The 18,213-nt window shown below is 52.7% G+C and overlaps 1 protein-coding gene across 1 annotated transcript in view; it reads right to left on the bottom strand.

Annotated features, from left to right (window-relative positions):
- SNX24 (sorting nexin 24) overlaps positions 1 to 18,213 on the bottom strand; it is a 1,521,972-nt gene that overhangs the window by 130,210 nt on the left and 1,373,549 nt on the right. The window lies entirely within an intron of this gene.

Genomic DNA, 18,213 nt, shown 5'->3' with positions numbered 1-18,213 from the left:
CGATGACGTCGATGCGCCGTCCCCGAGGACCTCCTCCGACGGCCGACGTCTCCCGATGTGATAAGTAGGACGCACGACACCCATAGCATCAGTTATAGTTTTTTCCCAGAACGTGTGCCACCAGTTTTCTGCCAGTCAGACACACAAGGCCTTGAGGAACGCAAGCTGCAATCGCAAAAGAAATTCTGCAGCGGGGAAGGCAGGGAGGGAGCGATATGGAATACGTCGCCGGACCATCTCATCGAAAGAACGTTACCAGGTAAGAAAGTAACTTGTTCTTCGAGGGGATTGGGTCCTCCGACGTATTCCATATCTATGACAGACTCCAAAAGCAGTACCAAGCAAGGAGGTGGGAAAGAATTTAGAATACAAATTTAGCATGCCCAATCAAATTGCGGAATAGAGAACTGCCACTCCCCTGGTAGAATGGGCCCGCAAGCCAGCCGGAGGATCCTTACCCGCCAAGCGGTAACACTCGGAGATAGCCAAAATAATCCAACGAGACAAAGTCTGTTTCGTCACAGCTTGTCCCAAACGCTTTCCAGAGTAACCAATGAAAAGTTGATCGTCCACTCTGACCCGGGACATGCGCGAAATATAAAAGCTCAACGCTCTCCTAGAATCAAGCCTATGGAGCCTCTCCTCTTCCTTACCAGGATGTGGAGGAGGATAGAACGCTGGAAGAACAACCTTCTGGCTCAAATGAAATTCCGAAACCACCTTCAGAAGAAAAGAAGGACGAACTCTAAGGACAACCCTGTCCTTATGAAACACAGTGAAGGGTGGCTTAACTGAAAGTGCCTGTAACTCACTCACTCTGCGAGCGGAAGTAACCGCAACCAAAAACACAGTTTTCAGAATTAACAGCCTCAAAGGGCAAGAATGTAAAGGCTCAAACGGAGCACCCATAAGAAACTTAAGAACAAGGTTCAAATCCAGAAAAGGTGACAGAGGGAACACATTAATGAGCCCTTTCAAAAACTGCGAAATTAAAGGAATTTTAAAATAGGAACAGTCTTCAGACGAGCGCTTAAATATGGACAGCCCCGCCAGGTAAACTTTAATGGTCCCCACTTGCAAGCCCCTGTGGGCCAAAGAAAGCAAAAAAGACAGAACCATGGGAATGTCACATTCAAAAGGATCCACATTCTGAACTCTGCACCAGTCGCAGAACTTTCTCCAACGGCAACGGTACAGAGACTTAGTTGCCGGCCGCCTGGCCGAGAGCAACACCTCCATCACGTCTTCAGGGAGGTCCCAATCCTAATACCTCAACCTTTCAGAAGCCAAGCGTGAAGATTGAGGGATCTGACCTCTGGATGGAGAACCTGAACCCCTCCCGTGAGAGCAGATCGTCTCGGTAGGGAAGATGACGTGGAGGGCAGATGGACAAGTCTAGAAGGTCCGGGTACCACGTCCTCCAGGCCCACGCCGGAGCAATGAGGATCATCCGGGAACCGAACCTATGTAACCTCTGCAGCACTTGCGGGATGACGGGGACTGGAGGAAAAGCATACAGCAGTGGGAATGACCACTCCACCACGAACGCAACTCCTAAGGCTCCTTTTGGAGGAAATTCCTGCGAGCAAAACCTTTCGCACTTCCGGTTGACACTGGAGGCGAAAAGATCCACTTGAGGGGTCCCCCAAAGGGGCGAAGATCTCCAGGAGAATCTCCTGAGCCAGCTCGTGAGAGATCAAGCTCTGCCTGCTCAGAGCGTCCGCCGTCTCGTTTTCGTCTCCGGCCAGATGAACAGCCGAGATCGAAACTTCCTGCTGGATGGCCCAGAATTCGAGCTGCATCGCCTCCCTGCAGAGAGGAAGTGACCCTGCCCCCCCTTTTTGTTGAGGTAGTGCATGGCCACTGAGTTGTCCGTTAGAATCAGGACACCCTTTCCGCGCACAGTCGGCAGAAAAGCCTTCAGGGCTAGCCTGACGGCCCTCAGCTCCAACAGATTGATATGGCGTCTGGACTCCGACGGAGACCAACTACCGCTGACTGTCAACTCGTTGGCATGAGCTCCCCATCCTGTGAGGGATGCGTCCGTCACGATCGTCACCTCCGGCCAGGGCAGCCAAAATGGGGCCCCCTACATCAGATTGCCCTCGACGGCCCACCACAGAAGGTCCCGGGCCACCGAGGGCGGCACCTGAACAGGGTCCGACAGCCTGCCGGAGCACTGAGACCACTGGAGCTTGAGTGCCCACTGCAAAGATCTCATCCGCAGACGAACCTCTGGCACCAGAAGAATGCAGGATGCCATGAGGCCGAGCAGTCTCAAGAACTCGGACGCTGGGAGATCCTGGGCAAAATGAAACTTGTGCACCATCTGCTGAATGTGAAGAGCCCTCACCTGAGGAGGAAAACACTGCCCCCGGGACGAGCACTGCTCCGATGACTGGAGCCGCTGCGTTGGTGTAAAATGGGACTTCTTTAAATTGAGAGAGAAGCCCAGCCTGTGAAGGGAGTGGCAGGTGACGGACAGATGATCCAGGACTTGCTCGGGAGAGCTCCCCCTGATCAACCAATCGTCCAGGTAGGGGTAGACGTGAATCCCCCCTTTCCTGAGATGCGCTGCCACCACCACCATGAGCTTGGTGAAAACCCTCAGGGCGGAGGTCAATCCAAACGGCAGGAGCCGAAACTGAAAGTGCGAGTCGCCAACCGCGAACCTCAGGTACTTCTTGTGCTTGGGATGGATCGGCACATGGAAGTAAGCATCCTTGAGGTTGAGAGACACCAACCAGTCCTGAAGTTGAAGGGCATGGAGGACTTGAGAAAGAGTCACCATCTTGAACTTGTCCTTCCTGAGGAGTTTGTTCAAACCGCGCAAGTCCATGATGGGTCTCAATCCCCCGTCTTTCTTTGATATCAAAAAATAAGGCGAATACCATCCCTTGTTCCTCTCCGCTACAGGCACCAGTTCTATGGTGCCTTTCTCCAGCAGGGCTTGAATTTCCTGCGCAAGGAGCGGATCCGGACTCTTCAAAGAGAGGCTCCCTGGTGGATTGTCGTGAGGCCTCTGCCGAAAAGGAAGACAGTAGCCGTGGGTTATGATCTCCAGAACCCACACATCCGAAGTAATGGCTTGCCACTCTACAAGATGCTGCGCCAGCCTTCCCCCAACCGGCGAACCATGGGACCTGGCCTCATGACTGAGTGGTAGCAGTTGCGGCGTTACCCGAGGGCAAAGAGGCAACTGCCCGAGCGGCCTTGGCACCTCGAGTACCTTTATTTCCATCTCTGGCACTCTTACGATGGCCTCTTTGACTGCTAGCTCCCCTCGCTTTACTGAAGGACGAGTAATAGCGAAAGGAACCTCCCCTCCATTGCTGTCCCCTTGGACGAAAAGGCGGAGGTTGGCGAGCTGCAGCGCCCAACGACTTTGGTGCAGCTTTGGAGATCTGCAACCTCTCAAGGCTCTCGTCAGCCTTGCTGCCAAAAAGGTGTTCACCGTCAAAGGGCATGTTGAGGAGCCGGGACTGCACATCAGGAGCGCACCCAGACTTCCGCAACCACGCAAACCTGCGCATTACGGTGCTCACCGCCATGGACCGGCTGACACAATCCGCCAAGTCCAAACCCGACTGAACGGCCTCACACATGGCATCCGTGCCATCCTGAACCATAGCAAGGAAACCATCCCGTTCGTCCTCTTCGGGAATATGTTCAGCCGCTAATGCAACACAGTTCCACAGAATGTGTGTGAAACGAGACAAGGCACATATGGAGTTGGCCGCCTGAAGCGCCATACCCCCCGAAGAAAACACTTTCTTCGCCCAGCCGTCAAAACGTTTGTTGTCCCTATCCGGAGGGATGGTAGGATACGACGCCTGCTTTGCCGGGGCCGTAGCCGCCTGCACCACCAAACTCTCCGGAGTTTGGTGCCTAGACAAGTAGCAGGGGTCGCTACTGGCTGGACGGTATTTTCGCGACAAAGACTTGCCCACTGCCGGGAGACTCTCCGGAGCAGTCCAAGCCGCCGCCACCCGTCTCTGCAGAGCCATATGAAAAGGCAAAACCGGGTCAGTGGGGGGACCGAGATCAAGGATGTCCAGCTGAGCGTGGGAGAGCGGTCGCCGGTAGTCCTTGAGGGAACTGCAGGCCTTGGATGCCCTTCCTGGCCCTTCGGGCCTCCGTGAGTTGAATCTGCACATTTTGTAATATTGCTTCCACGCTCTGAGCACGTTGTCTGTTCCTGCTCTCCCCTCCCACTTCCTGGTCCTCTTCGTGCTCCCGCCTCCCTGCCCGCCCACCCCCCCTCTGATTGGCTGTGTGGCTGCCTTCCCTCTGGGCTACTCGACGCCCGCTCCCCCTGCTCGCTTCTTTGTCCAGCTGAGCGTGGGAGAGCGGTCGGCGGTAGCCCTTAAGGGTACTGCAGGCCTTGGATGCCCTTCCTGGCCCATCGGGCCTCCGTGAGTTGAATCTGCACATTTTGTAATATTGCTTTCGCGCTCTGAGCGCGTTGTCTGTTCCTGCTCTCCCCTCCTACTTCCTGGTCCTCCTCGTGCTCCCGCCTCCCTGCCCGCCCACCCCCCCCCTCTGATTGGCTGTGTGGCTGCCTTCCCTCTGGGCTACTCGACGCCCGCTCCCCCTGCTCGCTTCTTTGTCCAGCTGAGCGTGGGAGAGCGGTCGCCGGTAGCCCTTGAGGGAACTGCAGGCCTTGGATGCCCTTCCTGGCCCATCGGGCCTCCGTGAGTTGAATCTGCACATTTTTTAATATTGCTTCCGCGCTCTGAGCGCGTTATCGGTTCCTGCTCTCCCCTTCCACTTCCTGGTCCTCCTCGTGCTCCCGCCTCCCTGCCCGCCCACCCCCCCCCTCTGATTGGCTGTGTGGCTGCCTTCCCTCTGGGCTACTCGACGCCCGCTCCCCCTGCTCGCTTCTTTGTCCAGCCGAGCGTGGGAGAGCGGTCGCCGGTAGCCCTTGAGTGAACTGCAGGCCTTGGATGCCCTTCCTGGCCCATCGGGCCTCCGTGAGTTGAATCTGCACATTTTGTAATATTGCTTCCGCGCTCTGAGCGTGTTGTCTGTTCCTGCTCTCCCCTCCCACTTCCTGGTCCTCCACGTGCTCCCGCCTCCCTGCCCGCCCACCCCCCCCTCTGATTGGCTGTGTGGCTGCCTTCCCTCTGGGCTACTCGACGCCCGCTCCCCCTGCTCGCTTCTTTGTCCAGATGAGCATGGGAGAGCGGTCGCCGGTAGCCCTTGAGGGAACTGCAGGCCTTGGATGCCCTTCCTGGCCCATCGGGCCTCCGTGAGTTGAATCGGCACATTTTGTAATATTGCTTCCGCGCTCTGAGCGCGTTGTCTGTTCCTGCTCTCCCCTCCCACTTCCTGGTCCTCCTCGTGCTCCCGCCTCGCTGCCCGCCCACACCCCCCTCCCCTTCCTCTCCTCCCTCTTCCTATAAGCACCCCCCTCCTGGGCAGCCCTCTGCCCGGCAGCCCCTACGGCCAAGGGCCCCTAGGCCAAGGGCGACTCCTACAGTTCCGGCTCCCTGTGTGTCTGCAGGTGTCCGCAGGGGACGCTTGGCGCCAGTACTTGCTATCCCCCTTCCTCGCCCAGCCCACCCCACCTAGACCTGGCCATTGCACTTGCATGTTGTCCTCACCTCACTGTGTCACAGTTGTGGTAAACTAGGGTTTTGTTCCCCCCGCAGGACTCTCAAACTTAGGTGGCCCCACCACTGTGTACCTAATTCGCATACCGTTGTCTGTTCTGAAAATGTGGTAAAGTAGGGTTTTCTCCCCCCGCAGGACTCTCAAACTTAGGTGGCCCCACCACTGTGTACCTAATTCGCATACCGTTGTCTGTTCTGAAAATGTGGTAACCTGTGCTTGCCGCTCTCTTCCTGTCTGCGTGCTCTCGCATCGTCTGTGCTCCCTCCACCCCCTCCTACTCCATGGTGCTCTCTATCTCGCCTATCTTCTCTAACTGCTTCTCTATTGACTATCCTGCTCTCCTCACTAAATCTGGTAGGAAAAAGTTTAAAAAGGACATCCTGGTCTCCAACCCAGGCCTCCGTATCGCTGACACCTACACTAGTGCCTGCTCTAAGGAAACTCTCACCGACATCCTCTTTTTCGTGCCTTCACCTGACCTATGGACCCTTCATATGGTCTCCGTGCTCTCTCCTTTTTCCTCTTCTCCCATTAATGGTGGCACCCGTTGGGATGTCCTCTTGGCCTCCTTCCACTCCTCTAAGGCCATCATTAAAGTCTATGCTAATGGGACCGTCTTGGTCCAAGGCCCTCAGGCCAACCTTCACCTCTTTGACAGACGCTTCCCACGCCTCATCAACTTCCTTTCCTCTCCTGCTGTCCCCCCTCCTCTGTCCTCATCTACCTTGCCTCTACCCTCCCTCCCTGCCCCCTCTCATGCTCCTTCTTCACCTCCTTCTTCTACACCTCCGCAGGGCGTACCTCTGATCTGTACCCCTCCCCGGAAGTCCTTCAAGGTTGGCAACCGCCTCCACATTGCCACTCTTAACTCTCGCTCTGCCATCAAGCATTCCTCTGACATCTGCCGCCTTGTTGCGGAATGGGACCTTGACGTCCTCGGTCTCACTGAGACATGGTTCACAGCCAGTTCTGTCACTAGCTTTGACACACTCCTACCTGATGGTTACATGATCCTCTCCGTGCCCAGGCCTAACCGTGCTGGGGGGGGGGGGTGTTGCCCTTATCTTCCCTGAGTGGATTCCAGCCACTGTCATTCCTACGCAGACCTACTCCTCTTTTGAATGTCTTGTCTGCCGACTCTCTCTCTCTCTCTCTCTCCCAGCCATTCCCTTACCGTGGCTACTATCTATCGGCCACCTGGTCAAATTTCCTCCTTCCTCTCTGAGTGGGCTGACCTCTCCTCCTCACTCCTGTCCGCTACCACTCAACTCCTCTTTCTTGGTGACTTCAACATCCACCTGGATGCCTCTTGTCCCCCCACTGAGCTCTTTCGTGACCTCTGCGACTCTCTCTCACTCTCTATTCTCCCGTCTGGGCCTACTCATTCTGCAGGGCACACTCTTGAGGTTCTGATCTCTTCTGACCTTCCCCTCTCCGTCCCTCTCTCCATTCCTCTCTCCTGGAGTGATCACTTTCTCCTATCCATCCAACCCATGAAGCGCGCGTCAGTTGAGGCTTTCGCTGCCACCTTCTCGCCCCCCCTCCCCCTTCAGCTGACTCCCACCCTGACACAGCCCTCTCCATGCTCCACTCTGCTATATCTGATACTCTTGATATCCTTGCCCCTGTCATGAGAATCCACCTGAAGCCCAATGCCAAATGTAACTCCTGGTATGACTCGGATCTCGTCACCCTTAAACGCAAGTGCAGGGTGGCAGAGAGGAAATGGCGTGCTTCGTGTTCATCCTCTGACAAACTGGCCTACCGCCTGCTCCAAAGGCAATACCGTCTCTCCGTTCTCATCAAGAAGAGAGCCCTTATCCAAGCCCGCATCTCTGCGGCATCTAACAACTCGGCCAAACTCTTTAAAATCTGCAAGGAGCTTGCCAACCCTGCTGCAGTCTCTACCTCCTCTCCTGTCCCCTCCCATTCCATCTGCATAGCACTGGCCTCTCACTTCATCTCTAAAACTCAGGACATCCTGTCCTCACTCTCCTCCTATCACCTCCCTCCCTCTCTTCCCGGCTCTTCCTCTGGCCCTTCTGCAGCCACCCCTCCTCCCTCCTTCTCTGCCTTTCCCCTTTTTTCTGCTGACGAGGTCTCCAGACAAGTCTGATCTATGAAAGTCTCGTCTAAACAGGTTCACCCTGTTCCTCCAAAACTATCAAGGACCACATTGACTCCCTGGCTCCCGCACTGGCTGACTTTTGCAACCACTCCTTCGCCTCTGGAGTCTTCCCATCCCCCCTCAAGCACTCCCTTGGGCACCCTCTTCTTAAGAAACCCTCTTCCGACCCCTCCTGCCCGGCTAACTATCGCCCAATCTCCATCACTCCCTTCCTGGGCAAGCTCCTGGAGAAACTGGCCATCTCCCAACTTAACCTCCATGCTGAATCCGTTGGTAGCCTTCATGACCATCAGTCTGTCTTCAGAGCTGCCAGAAGCACGGAAACTGCTCTCCTGGACATCCGTGGAGACTTGCTCTCCAACCTTGACTCTAACACTCCTTGTGTTCTCATTTTGCTCGATCTCTCTTCAGCCTTTGATACTGTCAACCATGCCATCCTGCTCAACCGTCTCCGTGATAACCTGGGTATCATTGGTCAGGCTCTGGCATGGCTGACTTCTTTCCTTTCCAATCGACCCTCCCAGGTCCAACTTGGGTCCTTCCTCTCTGACGTCTTCTTCTCCACCTGTGGTGTTCCCCAGGGATCTAATCTCTCTCCCTGGCTTTTCAACCAGTATCTGTCACTCCTTGCCCACTGCATCGCCGCCCTCTGCCCCAACTTTCAGTGCTATGCGGACGATACCCAGCTCATTTTCAGGCTACCCTCGGCCTCCTCCTCTCCTTCCCTCATCTCTGACTGTCTGTCTGCTATCCAGGAATGGTGTGCCGCCAATGACCTCTGCCTTAATGCCAGTAAGACTGAGATTCTACTCATCGGCACACCCACTCCCTCCTTCCCTGCAGCTCTCTGGCCGGCCTCTCTTGGCCCTCTTCCTGCTCCTACCTGCAAGGCTAAAAACCTCGGGGTCATCTTCGACTCTACACTCTCCTTCTCTCCTCACATATCTGACGTCTCTAAGAAGTCACACTACCAGCTGCACCTCCTCAGAGGTATTCTTCCCTTCCTCTCCTTCCCCCAGAAGCTCACTGTCTCCCGAGCCCTGGTTCTCTCGAAGCTGGACTACTGTAACAGCCTCTATCTTAATCTGCCTGCCTCCATTCTCCGCCCTCTGCAACTCATCCAGAACAGAACTGCAAGACTTGTCCTTGGCCTCAAGCCCAGGGACCGTATCTCTCCAGGACTGAAATCTCTACACTGGCTCCCAGTGGCTGCGAGGATTAAGTTCAAAACCCTCTGCATTATCCACAAGGCCTTCTGGGGCTTGGGGCCTAAATACCTTCATCTCTCTCTTCCTAAATATCTTCCTTCCCGAGCCCTTCGCTCATCCGTCTCCAACTCCCTCAGGGTCAGCCGCTTCTCAAAGCAACGAGCTGGGGGTAGATCACTCTCTGCGGCAGGGGCCTCCCTCTGGAACAGCCTTCCTGCCTCCCTGAAATTTGAGGAGAACCATCTCCGGTTCCGGAAGCACCTCAAAACCTTCCTCTTTGCTTCTGCTTTCTCTGTCCCTCTGCCCTGCTAAACTCTACAGTGAAATTGCACTGAATCTGCAACTGGGCCACTCTCACCGACCTCGTTCCTGGGCCCAGCCACTCTCCACTTGCACTGCCTCCCTGGCATCCCCTGCACTGCGGGACTGTCTCTGTATCCCTACAGCCCCCAGTTCCCAGCACTTGTCTGCACTTACCTTGCACTTGCCACCAGCTGGCCCTATTTATTTATTTTTATTCTACTTACTTGTACTGCACTTCCCCCTCCCCTTCCCCTTTTCCCTTCCCCTACCCCTGCACTTGCGCGGTCTGAATGATACCTGGCCTAGTAGGATCGTTGTCTGTCTTCCCCTTGTTCCCCCCTCCCTGCCTCGTCGCGCCTTGAAACACTTGTGTATAGGCGCGTTACAAATGTCATTTCATATCATATATCATATCATCCTGAACGAACTCCCCTGGGGGAGCTGACCAACCCAAGTACTCGGTGACCCGAGACAGAAGGCGCCAATATGAAGAATCGTCATGAGTGCCAGGCTCCGGCCTACAAAATTCCAACTCCGGAGAGGTGTCCAGTACACTGGCATCATGCAGCGACTGCCGCAGGTCATCAAACTGGCTATGGCCCGAGATAAGTTCATCTGGAACCGTAACAGGAACCAAGCCGCCATCAGAGCCTTCATCACCCTCTGAAATGTACTCCAGGCGGGGAGAGGAAGACCTCTGGGGACCAAAGCAGTGCCTGACCTTAGCCACAGCCTTTCTAGGGGCGAACCCCGTGCCACGGGGCCCCTCCGACACCACCGCCTCGAAAGGCGTCGAGGGCGCCGAACGAGTCGGCACCGACGTCGACAGAAAAGGCGTCGACGTCAGCTGCAGCGCCGCCAGCATTGGCGGCGTCGACACAGGCCTCAAAGCCGGAGCTCCGAGCGTGTCTCTTGACGACCTAGGCGCCGACGGCGTCGACAACCCCCTCGGAGGCAGAGCCTCGAGAGAAATCGTCGAAGACCTCGGTGCCACAGGCGTCGACGTCTTCTTCGAAGACGGCAGAGGATCACGCAGTCTCGAGCGCGTCGAGGACCGGGACCTGGAACGGGCATGGCGAGAACGGCTAGCCTTGTCCGAGCGGGACATCTCCCGCGAGCCGTGCCAACCACCCGAGCCCGAAGGCGTACGAGCGGTGTCTCTCGACCGGTGCCGACCGACCACACTCGGAGGCGCGGACGGACCGGTGCCCTGCGATTCAAGAATTGCTAGCATCTGCTTCCCGAAGGAAGCCCATTCCGCCGGTGTCGCTTGCATGGAGGGATAAGCGCCCCGCCGACGGGTGGAGTCCTCGGAAGAGGACTGGAAAGGCGACCTATACCTATTCCAGGAATGCCTCGAAGTGGCAGATGAGTGGCGAGACCAACTCCTGGAAGGAGACCCACTGGACTTCCGACGATGACGCAGAGAGTCGCCCCTCGAGTCATCCGTCGAAAGCCCTGCAGACCTCGACTTCCGGGGCTTAGACACCCGGCCTACCGACAGCTTCTTCTTGCGTTCTCGCAAGGCCTTTGCCGTGAGCGACTGGCAGTCGACACAGTCGTCCGTATCGTGGGCCTCCCCGAGGCAGCAGAGGCAGGCGTCGTGCGAGTCCGTGACCGACATCTTGGACCCACAGTCCCCGCATTTCTTGAAGCCCGGACGCGGGGTTGAAGACGGAGAAGACATCGCCACAAATAGGTCTTCACAACAAACCAAACAGGTTCAACGAACCGAGAATTGAAAACAGCAAACTCCAACGAGTCGAGGCGTACCGAGATTCACGAAGCGAACACATTCGCGGAAAAAACAGAACTGAGGCTATGGGCGTCGTGCGTCCTACTTATCACATCGGGTGACGTCGGCCATCGGAGGAGGTCCGCCGGGACGCCGCATCGACGCAGGATGCAGATGCCAAAGATTTTCCAAAGCAGCACAGCTGTGGACATTACCTGTCATAGATATGGAATACGTCGGAGGACCCAATCCCCTAGAAACAATTGTATATATAAGTGAACCACAATTCCTACTCGCATACTCCAGTGCACCTGCTCCAGAACCTAGCAACAGGTCTCTGGGCCTACAACAACAACAACTCCTACTAAACCGCTCTGGTGCACCTGCTCAGAACTTACAAACCTGGTTACTGGGCCTACAATTCTACTACTACCCTGGTGCACCTGCTCTAGAACCTAGTTACACGGTAAGTGAGCCTACAATTCTACTACTACACTGGTGCACCTGCTCCAGTATCCACTAACTGGGCACTGGGCCTACGCCAACACAACCACACTACACCTATTCATACAGGTGTGAGAACGTCCCACCTACCACAATAAAGAACACCTACTCTTTACTAGTATCAGAACATTCTCCTACAACTCCAAACACCCAACAAGAACAAGTGTCAACACTACACCTACTCCATGACACCGTAACCGGGCAGGGACAAGGTAACTACAAAAGGAATGTACTTTATTAGTTGCAGGTCAGAGGTAGGAGTTAACAGGAGAGCAGACTACTATACTTCCATGTCACAGCTCCCATCCTCAAGTCCCTTTCCAACTGCCACACCCCAGAACTCCCAGACCCCTTGCATTCCCCATTACCTCACACATTCCAGGGACTGCACAAACATCAGAGCATGCAGGATACTACAAAGGGTTTGGGGAAGAGTGAGGCACATCAGAAAGGGTGAAGAGAATGGTAGAGGGGGGCATTGTGTTATGTGGTTTGGGGACGTAATCAAAGTGCTTGCCATAAGGGCATGTTTTCAAACATTTACTGGACAGATGAGCACAGTGGTCGCAATATAGAAATAGCACTGAAGATTTGTCATGTGCCAATGTAGTGAGAGAAGCGTAGGATAAAGTCTTGTGTGGTTGGGTCCTATGTGGTTCTATTAATTGAACATTTCTTTCAGGTTGGATTGTTAGTAGTGGATGTTAGAAGTTCTACATGGGATTCTACTGGGAGTGTTTTATGCATATGATTGTTGAGCATTTAATGTTGCAGCCCTATCAGGGTAATGTTGCATGAGGGCAAAGAATGCGTGAAAGGAAACCAGCTTTTGCAATTCCATACAAAACTCCTCTTAAAAGCGCAATTAGGGCACTATATAAACTGTACCAACACATATAAAACGTTGAAGGGGCGTGGTCAGCAGCCATGGAGTGAGGAGGCTTTGCAATGGGCTCCTGCTTGATCCATTAATATATGCCTAAAGACTGCCAAATTACTGAGAAACTCTCTGTTTCTGTCGGTCTGTCAATTACCTATGGACTTCTGGAGTGCACTTTCCTTCTGTGAAAACCTCAGTCCTGCCGCATATTCAATACGACGCCTTGTTTGTTTTCCCTGGGGCCGTCGGACAGGAAGGTAAATGGCGCCCAAGACTGGGTCTCCTGAGCCCTCTGAGGAGCGGGGCGCTGGAGGCTTTGCTGCTCCGGGGATCAGCTCGTGGGAGAGTCAGGAGCTGCCGCCCAGATAACAACCCTGACAACAACCTGACGTATGCACCAGTGAGCCGATGCGGCCCCACTGCGGGTAGCGAGCCGGCGACTTCGCTGCAACATCAACTCTGTTGCACGGAGCCCCTCTAATTGTTGCATTGCTGGCACTTGAACTCCCCTGCGCATGTGTCTTTGCTTTTTTAAAAAGGAAATACATGTTTTGAATTTTGCAGAGTTCACTGACCCACATTCTTCAGTGGCAGGCCCATCACTCCCATAAACGCTAGTTGTAATGATCCCACTAAACTAATGCTACATACTGCCTCAAACCACTAAAATATCCTATCACCCCTTAGCAGTTTCTGGGTGTGGCAAGCCTAGCGACCTTATCTACAGGCACCATACCTCCAGCCCTGTTCACTTCCCCAGGGATACTACACATTGGACTCACCACCTGGATCCAAACAAGAAGGCAGCCTGCGGGCAAGGCAACGACAGGAGCTTCTGTTCCCCTTACTGTTTTTACAGGTGAAAAATGTGTGCAGTTGGCAAAAACAAAAAACAAAAAACAAAAAAAACAAAGAGGCACTCAGCAGTCCCACTCACCTTATCCTGGAAGCTCGCGCCTGTGTGATTCAAAGGATAAATCCATACTTTTGGCCTAGCAAGCAGGACTCGCTGAGCAGCTGGATCCCTCCGAAAGGGTAAAAAACAAAGGGCTGCCAAACTACATTAGACAGGTATGCCAAAATGCAACCCCAAACGTCCGCTGCACAGATGGCGTCTACGCTGGATGGAACTAAAAGGACTGGAGAACCTGAAAAGCAAATCCTGGACGTCAGGAAATTGGCGGCATGAACTACCAACCCAGAGAAGCAACTCACGGACAACACAGCCATGATCAAGGCGATCCACCCCGAGGTGCATGTCCTGAAACAGAGGGTTAGGCTACTGCAGGGGAGGGCAAAGGATGCAGAGGAGAGAGCCCAACGTAATAACGTTTGCATCATCGGTCTGCCGGAGGGCGAGGAAGACCCCAACCCCTCATTTCTCAAAAATATGTTTTTGCAGGAGGTCAGCCCTGGAAATCTTTCACAAGGCTTCACAATAGAAAGAGCACACAGAACCCTAACTCAAAAACCACCACCAGGAGAAGATGGAGAGAAGTTCTTAGCTCACTCCAGACTAGGTGGTACGATACTGAGGGCGTCAGCTAACTTATCGATATATCCCGACTATACACTCCAAGTTCAGAAAAACAGAGCCCACTTCTCAACGGTGAAAGCCAGACTCCGAGAGGCGGACCTAAAGTATATGCTCATGTCACCGGCAAGAACCATGCCCTGTTCTTTGACCTCCTAGAAGAAGCACACACATGGATGGACAGAGAAAACATCGGCCCCATCACAGACAGAGGCGCCACTGCGCAACAAAATTAAAAGCTACGACTCTCTGGTCCAGGGGGCGTATAGAAATCAGGGCAGAGAAACAACCTCAACCCCACCTGATCAAAATCGGATTCTTGGTTTAACTGGGAATCCCAGCGTAAACGGGTCGTTGGTGGCGCTGCCTACTTCATAGGTTTGCAGTCAGCACAACGCTTATGCAAAAGAGCATGACCCACCTGAAGTAAGCTACTATGCCACCTGCTTGAGAGGGACAGATCCCGGGCTGCTGGAAGTATTTTCTTTATGGAGCTGCTTGGTTTTGCCCCCAACCGCTGCATGAGAGCCTCTGGTAAGCGTACTGTGGGCGTTAGTGAAATGCGGACACGCCTGAGCATAAGTAACCATGTTGGGGGATTGTTATCAGTTCATAAAGTTGAGAGTGTTGTTAAGTACCCCGTTTTGCCTGCTTCAGTGGATGCCCGACTTGCCCATCCGTCACTCCCGGCCCTTCGCTCTGAATATCCTAAATGGAACAGGTCGGCGGGCCCCTCATGCGCATTTTTATTGGTTAAACAAGAGTCGCTGCATGCTTTTCAGCCGTGACTAAATGGCGGCATAAACTCAGCGACTGGCCTAACATACAAGAACTCATCAGAATAAATCAGCTAACATGGCCAAAGACTTGAAACTGATTACCTGGAATGTCCGGGGATTGAACAACTATGTGAAAAGGAACCAAGTCCATGCGTACCTTCCATGACAAAGTAGACATTGCCTTACTTCAAGAGACCCACCTTACGGCTGATAAGCAAGACTTAATTGCCAGGAAATGGTGCGGGCGGACTTCGGGCTCCCCATTTATGGCGTATGCTTGTGGGGTATTGATTTGGGTGGCCCCCTCCGTGTCTTTTAAATGGATTCAACATAAGTCAGACAATGAAGGTAGAATGGGAGTGGTACGGGGGTTTCTGGAGAGTGTGGACAATTGCTTAATTAACACTTATGGCCCCAATCATGAGACAGCTGCCTTTTTTCAATCACTTTGCCCACGCCTTTGGCCTTTCCGGGACGGAAAGGTTATATGAGGAGGTAACCTCAATTGTGTGATAAACCCGCAAATAGATAGATCAGACACCAAGTTCCATAGCCCCTCCCCATCAGTCCGGTCCTTGTCAGCACTCCCGTCGTACTTCGAGTTATTAGATATACGGCATATACTCCACCCTTATTCTAGGCGTTACTCACACTTTTCTGCACCACACGCGGTCCACAACAGATTTGACTATTATTTTGTTAGTAAAGACCTGGCCTCGGAAATCACAGACGCCGAAAGGTTGGTTTTGTCAGATTACGCCCCCCTCATGCTGCAGTGGAGATATATACCTTCCAGACCCCCAATTCCAACATCGAGGCTCAGGACTGAATCACCACGGGCCTCTATGTTTCGAGGTCATATTCGTGATTGCATCACACAATATTTCACACGTAACACTGGCAGTGTAACCAGCGCCTGTACCGTATGGTAGGCTGTTAAGGTGGTTATTAGAGGTGCAGCTATCGCCAATTCAAGGGGCATATTGACGTCACTTAGCAAAGAACTGATGATCAAAGAAGAGGCGCTACAAAAGCTTGCACAGTCAGATCTGGACCAACAGACCAGGGAGACCAACGAGACAGCCTTATGTCAAAAACACACCGAATGCTGGGATAAGTTGTGCATCCACAGCTACACTAAATATGTCGAGAGATAACATGCCGAAGGCGACAAACCGGGCCGGCTTTTGGCCTGGCTATATAAGAGGGAGGAACAACGCGCAACCATATTTCAGATACGTACACAGCAAGGCAATACATGCTCTACACAAGAGGGGATTAGTGCCGTTTTTCAGGAATAATACCACACCCTATATTGCACGGGGCCTACGTCCCCCAAGCATACGTACACAGGAAATACTAGAAGAAATACAACTTCCTCAATTGGATGACATAGCGGTTAATAATTTAGACGCCTCCATTAATGTAGACAAACTTATAGATACTATTCGGTCACTACCATCGGGGAAAACTCCTGGCTCTGACGGAATGCGCAGCGAGTTTTATAAAGCATTTGCTGAGGACTTTGCTCCCCATCTTCTGAATACACTGATGGAAGCGTATAAAACGGGTATCCTCCCTCCTAGCCTTAGAGAATCAATAATAGTACATTATTAAGCCATGCAATTCACCATTGGAGTGTAGCTCATACAGGCCTTAGTCCATGCTAAACCAAGACAGTAAAATTATAACTGCGTTCCTGGCTGGTAGGTTGAAAAGGGTAATTCATCTCCTTGTGCACCCTGATCAAATAGGATATGTGCCTGGTATACATATGTCCTCAAATCTGAGGCGCCTGCACCATGTAATTGACCAAACAGCGAAATGGGATATTCCCTGTGCAATAGACTTGTTAGATGTAATAAAAGCATTTCACGCCATTAAATGGGACTGGCTATATGCCACGTTGCGTCGGTTCGGGTTCGGGCAGACGTCCACTACCTGGGGGAGACTTATATTCACCAAGCCAATGGCCAGAGTTAAAACCGGCTCAGGCATATGGAAGCTGGAGAAAGGTACGCGCCAAGGCTGCCCAGTATCCCTGTTGCTCTACATCTTAGCAATGTAACCGATAGCAGCATACTTAAGGACAGAATACATAAGTGCAGGTATTCTCATCGATGGAACACCTCACCTAATTTCATTGTATGCTGATGATACATTGCTGTATGTGCGGAATCCTGAGGACCACCTGCAACTAATTATAGAGACCCTAGGGCTGTTTGCACAGTAGTCAGGGATTGCAATCAACATAGATAAATTGTCCCTTTTCCCACTTCCAAGCCTTGCCGAAACTTGTCCTAATAAACTACCGGTCCTAGCTTTGCAGTGGAGCACAGACTCTTTCAGATATTTAGGCATCAATATATATCTCGACCCTGCAGTAGAACATGTTCCTGATGGCATAAAAAGCTCAATGAAGTTCTGGACTAGACTACCTCTTCCACTCATGGGTAGAGAGGCATTGTTGAAGATGGTGATGCTTCCCAGACTCCTGCATTATTTTGCAAACTTCCCTTTCATTATACCTAAAACCTTCTTCAAGACGTTAGACTACCTAAGCAGGTTATTTCTATGGCGCATCGGTAGATGCAGAATAGCTTTACCCTCCCTACAAAGGCCATATGATGAGGGCGGCTTTAAGGCTAAACAGTTTAAGGCATACTATATTGCAGGACAGCTGTAGTTTGTTGTGGTTTGGCTGGCAGATGAGTCCACTGTTGACACCAACTCCTTCAGCCTGCATCACCTGTTCACTTTCTCAGAGAGCTCTTGTGGCAAGAAGACCAGCCCACATCAAATCTGCAATTGTTATCATTGGGCATCCAAATATGGGACAGGGCTCTTAAATTAATAGGAATGACAGACCCCTTCTCAGTGTAGATGCTCCTGGTGTCTTTAGTTCCACGGGAACCCCAGGCTCGGCTGGGTATACCCAAGTACTGGGAAACTCACAGCATTGCCACTATAGAGGACCTGATGAATGACACCTCCTTCATACCCTTCGATGAATTGGCAAACACTGGCATACACCACAGGCAGTATTTGCTGCACCGTACAATTGTGAACATAATAGCTCGCAGATGGCCAACATATAGCAAAACTATTCAAACACATTCTGTAGTTATCACCCTGTGCGACATTTCAGAAGACAGCCATGTAATATCAAGGTTATAGGATTTTCTGTTGACCAGATAGCCCCCTGGGACCTCTGTGATTAAGAGCAATGGGAGGAGGAACTAGGCACCCCCTTTTGGGACACAGATTGGGCAAAGATATTGAGATATCATAAGAAAGTATCTCGAAACGCTAGATGGCAATTGATTCAATTGTTTGTTGCTTGTATGGCTTAAAATATCTAGATTATCTGGGGCTACCACACAACACTGCCCCAGATGTCACGCTACTGACTCCGGCCTGCTACACATGTTCTGGTCATGCCTAACCATCTCGTCATATATTGGGGTAAAGTAGCGGCCAGATTGTGTAAAGCTGACCACAAACCTACTATCGCCTTCTGCTTGCC

Source organism: Ambystoma mexicanum, chromosome 6p, assembly GCF_040938575.1.
Source record: "Ambystoma mexicanum isolate Mex_15411 chromosome 6p, UKY_AmexF1_1, whole genome shotgun sequence".
Lineage (NCBI taxonomy): Eukaryota > Metazoa > Chordata > Amphibia > Caudata > Ambystomatidae > Ambystoma > Ambystoma mexicanum.
This window is presented reverse-complemented; position numbering and strand designations above follow the sequence as displayed.